Below are 13,670 nucleotides of genomic sequence, written 5' to 3'. Positions count from 1 at the left end.
TCTTCCAACCGGAAATCCTTAAAGATGGAAGATGTGCCATCTTGTGCAGTCAAGATTAAGGATTGCATCTGTATTTTCTCAATGCCATTTGTAAAATCATGTTTTATTTTGTCTTGATCATATGTGGTTTGCCTGCAGGAAACACTCTAGGTTGTCCAAGGTTACCAACCAATGTTCCCTCTAAGGAGTAGCATATAGTGAGCAAAAAACATTGTTTATGAGCGACATTTTGTTTAAGCCAAAAATTTATGAGCACCAATTTTCGCGATAAGTACGAGCGATGCCATTGGAATGAGCGATCGTGCGGGAAGTATGAGCGACGCTCTGAATTCGTGTGAGCGATCGCTCACGAGCTCAGCTTAGAGAGAACATTGGTGCCAACTTCACCAGTACATCTCTGGGACGAGGAAGAGTAGGCATGGCTGCAGGGGCCTCATCTGGCTCCGGAGGCAGAGGGACATCATGTGCCTGTTGGGGATACATTTGTGTAAGTCCCTACTTCTGGTACCATGTGACGCATGAGTCACTGTCTTGCCCCAAAATACAAGGCTGAATCAAAAGGCTTCAGGAACATCAGCTTTATTCAAATCAAAACAGCAACAGCCATAATATTTATTGAAAGCTACCACTTCAACATACACAGACAGAGCAAGCAAGCAGTGACATTATCAGTCATCCTGCCTTGGGTCCCTACTTCAGGTAGGTCCAGCGGCTGCAAATCAGTGGCTGGGATTGGGTCATACTGAATGGGAGAAGACAGAAAAGAAAAGAGTGGGCCAGGTCAGTGACTGGGTTAACATGTTCCTTGCATCAACCATTTGCTAACAAATGCGCTATGGGGTGAGGCTATTAACTCGTAGATGCCTCTGTGGCACTGCAAATCTGCCGTTGCCTCAGCGGTGGACAAGCATACCTCCACCGACACTTCACCTGTGTTTTGGTGTTGGTAAGGGTCTCAAAGATTTCACAATAAGTACAGTATATTTAATACATCTTCATAATTTAAGTTACACAAAGTAGCCACATTCTTTCTAATTTTGGGCTTATTTTCTTGACTTACAAAATCAACCTGTCATGGACGTCATCATATTTTTATATCTCCTTCTGCCTACTCTGAAACAGTGTACTGTGACTCTTGGAAACAGTGGTGACAAACTGGCTTTATAAGAGATGCCAGCTTCATTCTTCTGAATCCATTTTTGAGTATTATATTAACAGAGATCAACAAACAGTACAAAGGACTCACTATCAAGGCAGATGAATCGACTACAATATGATTGAATTGAGAAAGTAAAATGAAGACAAACATTACAAGGGTGAAACGCAGTGTACAGAAGAACCTGACAGGATTTCATCTAAGAACTCGCTTTGGGGTCTTCAGTTGGCATTTTGAAAGCTCGCTGGAGTTGCTTTTCATGTTTCGCATGTGTCCATACAAGAATTTGACATCAGTAAACTAGATATTACAGACACAGCAACAAGGAATGAAAACCAAAAGAGTCCAAACAATGAAATGATAACCAAACTGACTGAATTTTCAAAGTTATTATTTTCTGGTGTAGTGGCATCAGAGCAGGTTCAGAGATTCATTTGAAATGAAGCTGCAAGAGAAGAAGGACACACCTCAGGATGCAGAACTCATAATGTGCCCACCGACGATGCCAAAAACTACTAACTTGGGAATATTCAGCTTCACTTTGAGGAAGATACTGTGGTTACAGGAAAGAATCTTCAGACAGTAAAAGAGGCAAAGTAACGCTGTGAACCAAACGGTGCAGGAAATTACTTCACTGCTGAGGAAGACCGAAAATATATAAAACTTTTTGGGAAAATAAAGGGATACTTCAGAATAACTTTCAAGAAACAGTACTGCAGTGTGCTTGAAAGTTTGTGAACCCTTTAGAATTTTCTATATTTCTGCATAAATATGACCTAACACATCATCAGATTTTCACTCAAGTCTTAAAAGTAGATAAAGAGAAACCAGTTAAACAAATGAGACAAAAATATTATACTTGGTCATTTATTTATTGAGGAAAATGATCGAATATTACATATATGTGAGTGGCAAAAGTATGTGAACCTCACGGATTAGCAGTTAGTTTGAAGGTGAAATTCGAGTCCGGTGTTTTCAATCATTGGGATGCCAATCAGGTGTGAGTGGGCACCCTGTGTTATTTAAAGAACAGGATCTATCAAAGTCTGCTCTTCACAACACATGTTTGTGGAAGTGTATCATGGCACGAACAAAGGAGATTTCTGAGGACCTCAGAAAAAGAGTTGTTGATGCTCATCAGGCTCGAAAAGGTTACAAAATCATCTCTAAAGAGTTTGGACTCCACCAATCCACAGTCAGACAGATTGTGTACAAATGGAGGAAATTCAAGACCATTGTTAACCTCCCCAGGAGTGGTCGACCAGCAAAGATCACTCCAAGAGCAAGGCGTGTAATAGTCGGCGAGGTCACAAAGGACCCCAGGGTAACTTCTAAGCAACTGAAGGCCTCTCTCACATTGACTAATGCTCATATGTTCGTGAGTCCACCATCAGGAGAACACTGAACAACAATGGTGTGCATGGCTGGTTTGCAAGAAGAAAGCCACTGCTCTCCAAAAAAAACATTGCTGCTCATCTGCAGTTTCCCAAAGATCACGTGGACAAACCAGAAGGCTATTGGAAAAATGTTTTGTGCACGGATGAGACCAAAATAGAACTTTTTGAATGAAAAGTGTTATGTTTGGAGAAAGGAAAACACTGCATTCCAGCATAAGAACATCTGCAAAATATGGTTGTGGTAGTATCATGGTTTGGGTCTGTTTTGCTGCATCTGGGCCAGGACGGCTTGCCTTCATTGATGGAACAATGAATTCTGAATTATAAAAATGTCAGGACATCTGTCCATGAAATGAATCTCAAGAGAAGGTGTGTCATGCAGCAAGACAACGAATAAAGTCAATGTTTCAGAATGGCCAAGTCAAAGTCCTGACCTTAATCCAATCGAAATGTTGTGGAAGGACCTGAAGCGAGCAGTTAATGTGAGGAAACCCATCAACATCCCAGAGTTGAAGTAGTTCTGTACAGAGGAATGGACTAAAATTCCTCCAATCCGGTGTGCAGAACTGATCAAAAGTTACCGGAAACGTTTAGTTGCAGTTATTGCTGCAAAGGGGGGTCACACCAGATACTGAAAGCAAAGTATCACAAACTTTTGCCATTCACAAATATGTAATATTCGATCATTTTTCTTAATAAATAAATGACCAAGTATAATATTTTTGTCTAATTTGTTTAACTGGTTTCTCTTTATCTACTTTTAGGACTTGAGTGAAAATCTGATGATGTTTTAGGTCATATTTAAGCAGAAATATGGAAAATTCTAAAGGGTTCACAAACTTTCAAGCACAACTGTAAAGAGAATGCAGGAGAAGAAGTTAGGTGCAGCAAAAATTAGAATGTTGAGATAGATATGTGGAGCTATAAAAAAGGACAGAATTAGAAATTAAACAATCAGAGGTACAATAAGAGTGGGAGAGATATCTAAGAAAGTACATTAAAGTAGGTTTAAGTGGTGTACATATGTGAGGAGGAGAGACAATGAGTTTGTGGGCAACAGAATGATGGGAATGGAAGTACAGGGGAAGAGGAAGAGAGGGAGGCCAAAGTGGAGGTGGATTGATAAAGTAAAAGAAAATCTGAAAGAAAAGAGTTTGACTAGTGAGGAGGTGCAGGACCAAGCTGTTAGAAGAAGGTTGATCAAGTACATCAACTCCAGACAGAGATGGGAGTAGAAGAAGAAGAAGAACCACTGACTGCTCTGTAGGCAAGCATCAAGGGTTTGAACTTAATGAGTGTTACTACGGGGAGTCAGTGGGGTTACCTCGAACGATAAGTCATATGCACCCATTTTGGCAGGTTAAAAACAAGACCTTCCACTGTACCTTGGAAAAATTGCAGTGGCTTGAGGGGACATTCAGGTGTGCCTACCAGCATGAAAAGTCACTTGTCAAGGTGTGACATGACCAGTGCCTGGATAAAAAAGTTAGGCTGCATTCCCCATTAGATATGGTTTGATCATGAAGATATTCTACAGAGTCAATATGTATCATCAGGAGACTACTAGGTGCTATGAATAATGAACCAAATTTCACAGAGATATTAGGTTGAGTCAGAGGAATGGCTGAGATGATAAGTAGCCCCTTGACGTACCCCAGTGCTTTCTTCATGAGACTTAATCGTATATTTCTGAGAGGTAGGAGTCAAACAATCTGAGTGCTGTTTTGCCTACTTTAGAAATAGAGGTAAGGAGAATCTGATGGTTTACTGTGTTAAGGCAGAAAATCGTTCAAGAAAGATGAGTAAAAAATGACTTAGTGGATGCTCAAGCCTGCCGTTGTGTGTAAAAAAAAACTGAGAAGAGTCATGTTAGTAGAATGGCCCTCTTGAAGGTAGACATGTTAGAATCAAGCAGGTTGCTCTGTAGCTGAAATCTTTTGTGAACAGGGAATTTACCAATACACTAGTGATATTAAAATGGTGATACAATGACATCAACATCATAACAGGTAAAATACACCAAAGCCTCCCCCTCCATTGTATATCGACATACTGTACAACCATTAAAAGATCCCACTAAGGAATTGAAAGACAATTGCATTGTCATCTGGGTTTCCTTTAAATGTTTTTATGTGGCAGTGAAAGTTGCATTTGAAAGCAAGTTAAATATGTACTGCATATAATTCTCTTATTATTACAGTGGATTCAGAAAATATTCACAGCCCCTTCACTTTCTGCACATTTGACTGTGTTGCTTATTTAGTTTTAAATAGATAAATTGGCCAATTTTGACCATCAATCTGAACCCAATAACCCATAATCACAAAGCAAAAAAAAAGTTTTCAAAAAGCAAATTTAATAAAATATCAACAACTGCAATTGCTTATTCATATAAATTATTCAGACCCTGACTTCAGTCCTTTGTAAAAGTCTGTTTCATAACAAATACAGCTTTGAGTCTTCTTGGGAAAGTTTCTATGACCTTGCTTTCTCTCAAGCTTCGCTAGATTGGATTGGACATGTCTGTAAACTGCCATCTTCAAGTCTCTCCACAGATGTTCTATGGGGTTTAAGTTTGAGTTTTGGCTGGGCCACTACAGGACAATAAGAGACTTGTCCAGTGGTTCAAGTCCCTGTCATACTGAAACATGAATCATTGCTTGTGTGCTTGTGTATTGACCCCCTTCTTTTGACACCCAATGCACGCCCAACCTACCTGGAAAGGGGTCTCTCTTTGAACTGCCTTTCCCGAGGTTTCTTCCATTTTTTACCTACTGGGGATTTTTTGGGAGTTGTTCCTTGTCTTCTTAGAGAGTCAAGGCTGGGGGGCTGTCAAGAGGCAGGGCCTGTTTATGCCAATTGAGGCACTCCTTGTGTGATTTTGGGCTACAAATTAATAAACTGTATTGTATTGTATAGTGTGCGGTTGGAGCAGGATTTCCCCAAAAACCTCTGTGTATTTGGCTCCATTCATCCTTCCCTCAGATCAATTTCCCTGTCTCCACCATTGCGATGCATCCCCAAAGCATGATAATGCTCTCAGAGTCCTTTGAATTCAATTTTGGAAACTCCATGCAAAAGTCAGCCACTCAGCAATAAATGCCTGATTAATTGAGTGCTGCTGAGATGGTCATCCTTCTGATAGATTCTTCCTCTCAGCTGAAGACGTCTGATGCTCTCTTAGATTGACCTTTGTGTTTATGGTCACCTCCCTGACTAAGGTCCATCTTGCCCAATTACTCAGTTTAGCTATTTGAGAAACTCTAGGAAGAGTCCTGTTGTTCCAAGCTTCTTCCAGTTCACAATTACTAAAGCCATTGCACTGCTAGGAACAATCAAAGCTTTAGAAATGGTTTTGTATTCTTGATCTATGCATTACCAAAGAATTTTTGGAGGTCTACAGAGATTTCTTTGGACTTCATGGCATGGTTTTCGTCCAGACATGAAGTGAGAATTGTGGGACCTTCCATATATAGGAACATGTTTACCCTTCTGAACAATGGTCAATCAGTTCAGTTTATATAGGTGGACTCCAATCAAGTTCTAAACAAATCTCAAGGAGAACTAAAGCAAAAAGGATGCACCTGAGCACAATTTGGAGTTCCACAGCAAAGGGTCTCTGAATACATCCAGGAATGAGAGATTTCAGTTGTTGAATTTTAATAAATCTGCAAACCTTTCTGAAAACATGCTTTTATTTTTATGATTATGGGTTATTGCATGTAGATTGATGGGCAAATTTATTAATTTAAAATGAAATCTACAACACAATAAGGTGCACACGGTGAGGGCGTCTGATTACTTTCTGAATCCAATGTAACTGTGTTAAAAAAGTGTCATTATTAAGCATTCATTTTTAAATGAGAAATATTAACTGTTCATATGTTGTGCATTATAGAAAAGAGACTTTTGAAAACAGGTATGTACTTACCTAATTCTGAAGCATTTGTTCCTAACACATGCAGTGACAATGACATTCAGATAATTCCTGGTGACTCACAGAAGAGATTGCCCTCTTAGAATTTAACTCTGAGCCTGATCTCCAAGAAAGTGACATAGGCATGTTTCCAAGGGATTAATCTAAATGCTTCCTAAAACTATTGTCCATATGTGTGGTTGACTCTACTTACAGAGATCATTCCTGCCTAGAGTCTCCTACATGTTGGTATTGCTAATTATTTTTTTCCCCATTAAGGCCCCCTTAGTAAACGGGCACAGTCTCCAGTCCACTGCGATTTGTTACCAATGCCAAATGATAAATTTTATTTGCAATTAAAGTAGGAACGAAGGTAGTGAGTGGAGCAGGTGAAGCTCAGGCAAATGATGCAAAGCATTAATCATTACATGAAGCCAGAAGTTGGCCATTATTCAAACTGCATGGAAGCAGAACAGCTTTATGACTTTTGTGAAATAAGCAAACCTTCTCAGCTTCATATACAGAAATTAGTTAATCAGAAAACAGAATAACTTATTGAAACTTTCCCAATATCCATAAAATGGAGGATATGAGTTTTAATGCCTTTCTTGGGGTGTCTTCGGCTTCAGGTCTTCTGGGGAATCTCTTTATAATCTGCTGCCTCGTCATGCCTTGGGGAGAAGAAGACAAAAGAAGAGGTGGACGAAATGTAAACCTGACCATTGGATGTGTGGCTGGAGCCAATGCCTCCATAAGCTTCTTTTCTGTGGTGCATGTTTTTGTACGGTTGTGTACGAACATTTGCATCAACACCGTGGAATTGTATTTCCTAATTTTCTTCTTTTTGTCGACCTCATACCTCTGCACCATATGGTTCACGGCTTTGCTCTTTCTCTTATACTGTGTCAAGATTCTCCCTTTTCAAAACGGTATCTTTTTGAAGATCAAAAAAAATATTTCCAAGATTATACACTGGGGAATAGGATCAGGATTCTTTTCATGTTCTGGTACAAACACTTTTCAGTTCCTTGCTACCATCAACCAAAATAAGGCTCTCAGTGGAAATGAATCTACAACTATTGATTGTTACAGTAATAGCATCAGCAGCATGGTTTTATTGTTCATATTTTTGGTATTCTATATTTTATTGCCTCTGTGTTTGATGAACCTTTCATGTGTGGTCATCTGTATCTTTTTGTACAAACACATTCACAACATCAGAACAGATGCACTCCAGAACCCGCGTTTTGAACGGCAAAAGCAGATTATTTCCATGCTCTTCTTTCAGATGCTGGCATATGCTGGGCTTGCCTCTTGTCTCTTGCTAAGTACCTTCCCTTGCCTGATGCATATCCCACAGGATGCCAAGGAATATTTATACTCAATTGGACCCCCCGTCTACTCTCTTTTGACCTCAGTAAATTTAATTTTCAGAAATGGCTTTCTAAGATGGAAGGTGAGACTCTTATATTGTAAAATTTCCAAGCTCCTTTATGGACCTGTTGGGAAATGTGTTTGGAGATGAGACCCAACCTATTAGTCATCTTCTTCTTGTCAACTGAAGCCTTGATTTTATCAATAAAAAGAACATATGAATAATAAGAATGATATAGCTCTTTCTTAAGTTCAAGTTATTTCTAGGAAGAGATTTAAATTCTTGACAAAGGAGCACAAAAATCTTCTACTTGTGGTAAGGAATGGCAATTACCATTTTTCGTCAAATAACCCAAAAGCATTCACAGTAATCGACAAATAATACAGTTTATTCATAATATACAGATAATAGAAGATTTTTTTATTGAACATTGTATAGGTCAGATCTGCAACTGCTAGAAGTGCTTGTTTGAGGTTATTGCTGCCATTGGCGGTTTGGCCAGTTATTAAATCCAAGGCTTCAGTTACTTCCATATTGTGAATATTTGATGGGTGTGTTCATTAAAGACATGACAGCTATAATTGTTTGTGTGTTGTTAGTTTAACCATATTGTGTCTCTCTATATTTGTGACTTTATTCATTTACCAGACATGTTTGTCCATCCAGTCTGACAGATCAATTCAACAAAGTTGAGTAGATATTAGATAGATCTTTTTTGAAAGAATTGTTACAAGAAACCAAAAACAAGCTGAATATGCTTTAGATCTAAGAGGCAAGAAATCATTAAACCAATTCAACCACAAGACTAGTTAACCTTACCTTAACTAAAACAAAAGCCAAGCATCAAAACCATCAGTAATTAAGAAGGTATACATAAAAAATGTCAGCGTTCAAACCTTTATGCTCACACTGAGGAAAGCATGCAGTGTGACATATTGGTAAAGGCTTTGGACTTAAAACCCTGAGGATGTGGGTTAAAATCCCACTGGTGACACTGTGTGACCATGAGCAAGTTACTCTATGAAATGAAAAGCAACAACATCTGTCCATCAGCTAACTGTAGAACCACAGCCAGATTGTAGTAAAGGAATCAGACAAACCAGACACCTCCCACCTATTGGTCATTCTACAGCCGAGTCAGTGTTGGTCTGGCCAATCAGATGAAAAAAACCCTTCTACCTGATGATTCCAGGGTGCCACTATCTGAGATAACTTTTTTATGACAGGTAAACAAATTAGCAGTAGAGCAAAGGCACCATGAGGACACATAGAAGAGAAACATAACAGGGGAGTTAGTAAAAGTTTATAACTATCAAATCTATACTAATAAAAGGCAAAGCCCTCACTGACTCACTCACTACTCACTCACTCATCACTAATTCTCCAACTTCCCGTGTAGGTAGAAGGCTGAAATTTGGCAGGCTTATTCCTTACAGCATACTTACAAAAAGTTAAGCAGGTTTCATTTCAAAATTCTACACGTAACGGTCATAACGGTCGACAACGTCCTCCATGTTGAACTTTCTTATTTATGGCCCCATCTTCACGAAATTTGGTAGGCAACTTCCCTGCGCTAACCGAAACCTTTGTAATGCATTTATTTCGGTGGTATGACGCCACTCTCAGCTGCCATATTGAACTTTCCAACATCACTAATTCTCCAACTTCCCGTGTAGGTACAAGGCTGAAATTTGGCAGGCTCATTCCTTACAGCTTATTTACAACAGTTAATCGGGTTTCATTTTGAAATTCTATGCATAACGGTCATAACGGTCGACAACGTCCACCATGTTAAACTTTCTTATTTATGGCCCCGTCTTCACGAAATTTGGTAGGCGGCTTCCCTGTGCTAACTGAAACCAAAGTACGTACTTATTTCAGTGGTATGATGCCACTGTCGGCTGCAATATTGAACTTTTCAACGGTCTTTGTTACTTATGGGCCTATCTTCCAGAAATTTGGTACGCAGGTTCCCAACGCTAACTGAAACCTACTTACGTACATATATACGTCCATAGCCTGCAGCTCGGTGACCGTGTGAGGCGGCATTGTGTCCCTCATCCCAACGCCTCCCATGATGTTGGCTGCCTGCCTATATAAGGCCGTCCGTCGTTCTGGTCTCTACATTCCCTTCCTTGCTTCGCCACGGGATTCACGTCTCCCTGCTGATAACTACAGCCTTTTTATTTAATCCACTTCTTCTCCGCTGTTTTATTGTTTGTTTATTACGATTATAGTTATTGTGTAGGTATTTTAGACTTACTTTACATTGTTCATGTATCCATTTCCTTTATCATTCCATTCGTACCCCCATTAACATGTCTATTGAGGTGATCACCATCGATCAAATAACTGTCACTTACCGAGTGGTTTCCATGCCCGGAGATGGCACCTGCTTTTTCCATTCTCTTTGTTACATATTGCATGGCCATATCAGGCTCACTCTTGATATCCGGAGGAACATTGTGTCTTATGTATTGAATGACTGGGACAGGTTCAAGGTGTGGACTGATGACAGTACAGGAGATAATTATACTACACAGGAGTACTATAAGACTGAAATGCTTGAGCCCTTCACCTGTGGTTTTGCATGTGAGTTGATGGCTGCCACTGAATTGTTCGGTTGTCGCTTTCAAGTTTACAGAAATGGCCAAATATTTTATACCTTTTGACAACCGCCAATGCCTCTTAAACATCTTAGATTCACAGGTGACGATTTCAGTAGTGGACACTTTGATGTTTATGAATGTTTAAACTCTCAAAAGCTGGATGTGAAGTTATGGATGAAACCGGTTGTATGCTTACAACGCTTGACAGATGCCGAATGTCACTTCAACACAAGTCAAACCATGAAACTCAAACCGATTATAACAGCAGCAATCCAAGCTGTGAGATTTGAAACAAGATTACTGTTCACATGGCCAACTGTACATTGCATGCTCAAGAGTAAGCTCAGCGCACAGCTTGGTCATATTACAACCGGAGGGCCGAACTGACAATGTGGTATACAAAAAGATCCTTAACAAATAATTATTGGTATATTTTCCCTCAGTTTAGAAAGGTTTAATTTTCTTCTTAAGAGAAATTTAAAGGCAGTACTTCTCCACTGTGAAGCGCGGGTATATTGCTAGTTACTTATATATTGAAGAACATTGTGAGTTATCTGTATGGTTATTTTCTAACCAAGTCAAGTCAAGTTGGGGAGCATGCACTGGTACAGTGCGTTGCCGCACCCACTACACGACGAAACATCTCGGGATCCCAGGTGGTAACCCCCAAGGCAGACACGCGGTCCAGTCCAACCCCCAGGAAATGATCCTCTATCATCCACAACCATGTATTATATATATATATATATACAGTATATATATATATATTTTTTTTTTTATTTAATGTAGGTAGATCATTTCAACCTGGTCATTTTAAAAGTAGCTCGCAAACCGAAAAACTGTGGGCACCCCGATCTAGTTAGTTGCGGTAATAAATAAGGTAATACTTCGTGCAGAATACGCCAGCTGCTGAGAAAGCACGTTCTGCCTCCACTGAAGTAAGCAGCACAGTCATCAGATACAGATATACTTGTTCTAAACAACACCCACGCTTGCCGTTGCTCTGAAACACCACCATTTCAGCTTTTACTGATGCGTCCAGTTTCTTGTCATCATTCTGTAATGGCAAGTTTCTTGATGCATTGCAATTTCAAGTTGCTGTTCAAAGCTGTTGTCTGTCAGACATCAATGAAGTCATCAGCTTTCAACTATAACTCTGTTATTTCTTGATCAATTTTTACACTTTTACACGCTATACTGTATATTCGAGCTTGGCCATTCCCGGTTTCCCAGGAATTACAGCGGTTTCGGGAATGAAAAATGTCCGGGAATCCCGGGCTCCCGTTTAATAAAATGCTAAGGTCTGTGTCTCCTGTCTCTCTAAGCAATGTGATTGGTCAGTTTGGCCTTAGTGTGATTGGTCAGTTTAGGGGATGGGATGAAAAAGGAAGTGCGAGTGTAAGAGTGTATGAGCCACTCTGAGAGAGTCGCCTTTGAAGACAGCAAGTATAAAACCAGACAGGAGAAGAGAAATGTGCCTCATAAATGAAGAAAGAGCATGAGTTGCAGTCTTTAAAGGAATCCGCTTGAGTGATGGAGCGCCGGTGAAGAGACATTCACACTCATGCACACAACTATGGACGGAAGGTGCTTAAGGTACATTATTATTATTCTATTACTGGTCTGCAATAGGTACCGTGGCTAGTATTTAAAAAAAAAAACTAAACAAGACAAATTCTTCTTTCTCACTATGAGTGCAACCAACCTGGGGCCCCTAGCATGAGACTGCTCTAAAGATGGTGCTGTTGGAGTCGAACTTGATGGAGAGCAGCTGGTTAGTGATTGGCTGACAATTGATGACAATGACAATTTTATCTTGAAGCCTCCCGATGACGGCCACCTTGATACCATTTTTATTTGACTTTTATCTTCTCCATACAGCGTGCCCTCATCCTCCTTGGACTTCGTTCCGTCGACATCCCTGGCATTGACACCCTTCGGCCAGCAAAACGCCTCCAGACAGTAGGTATACGGAACAGTGCTACCACACTCCCAGGGCAAAAAGTCTCTTGGTCCGTTATGTACCTCCTGGATTCCGTCCCCCAGAGGCAGCTTCCCTTGCCTGGCCACTTCTTCAGGCATGGCGATGTTCTTGCTGACAACTGGCTTCTTTGAATTGCCTGCTGTCTTCAGGTTGCACATTGCTGCCTTTCTTCTCATTGGGAAAAGTGGTGGTTCTGCGGACCTTCGGCATCTTGCTGGCTGATTCGCGAGCTGTGATATGTGTGTGTCGCGGGAGTGCGCGTGATTCACGCTAAAGTGTGCGCGTGTGCCTCGTGCTGCTGCACTGGGCTTTCACAAATTATTTTTAATGATGGGTCCCTGCCTTTTACCAGACAGAGCATCCCATCTGGGATGCCATGTGAAAGATGCCCTGAACACAGACAGACACTGAGACACACGTTTATTTTTTGCACAACGACACAGCCACAACAGCTCAGTCCTTTTTACTTCTCTCAAGTCATCTTGCCTTTACTACTGCCTCCACTACTCTCTTGCAAGCTCTGTCCTCTTCCACCCGACTCCATACTGCACCCGGAAGTTCTCCAGGTGCTTCCTAATTAACATCCGGCAGCACATCCGGATGTGGCAGAAGTGCTGTATGCCAAGGCTCTGGAGCTCTCCAAGCACTACCTGGTGGTGGCAACGGACCCCAAAAAGATTGAGCACCCTGATGCTATCCAGGGGTGCTTCCCTCCTACGCACCAGGGAAGATATTACCCCTCTCCCGGTCCTTCCCTTCTCCAGGTGTCCTGGTGGGGCAAGGTCCCTAGTCATCTGCTACACCCTCCATGCACAACCAAAAACACTCAAAAGCGTATTCATTGCCAGGGAAAGGTCTGATCATTCTGTCTGCCACTTACATTTCTCAGGTGGACTTGCTACATCATAGCATGTACAGTCTTGTTCTGGATGTGCCACCATATTTTTAGCTTTTATCTTTATTTACCATCAATGTGTGAACACAGCATAATGACTAGGGTGACACTAATGCCCAGTCTCACTCTGCGTGCAGTGCTTCTCTGTCTGCAATTTTAGTGCAACACGAAAATATTGCTTAGCTTGTATAACTGGCTTGGTTTTAATTGTATTATATTTTCTGCACACTTAGTATATGAAACAATGTGTGTGAAAATATGGGTAAAATTGTGTCTCTTATTGATTCAATAAGCTTTTTGTGTTCCAGTATTGTACAGTCCCATATCATAAGGGATGA

Source organism: Polypterus senegalus, chromosome 3 (assembly GCF_016835505.1).
Source record: "Polypterus senegalus isolate Bchr_013 chromosome 3, ASM1683550v1, whole genome shotgun sequence".
NCBI classification, from domain to species: Eukaryota; Metazoa; Chordata; class Cladistia; order Polypteriformes; family Polypteridae; genus Polypterus; species Polypterus senegalus.
Note: the sequence above shows the minus strand (reverse complement) of the source record.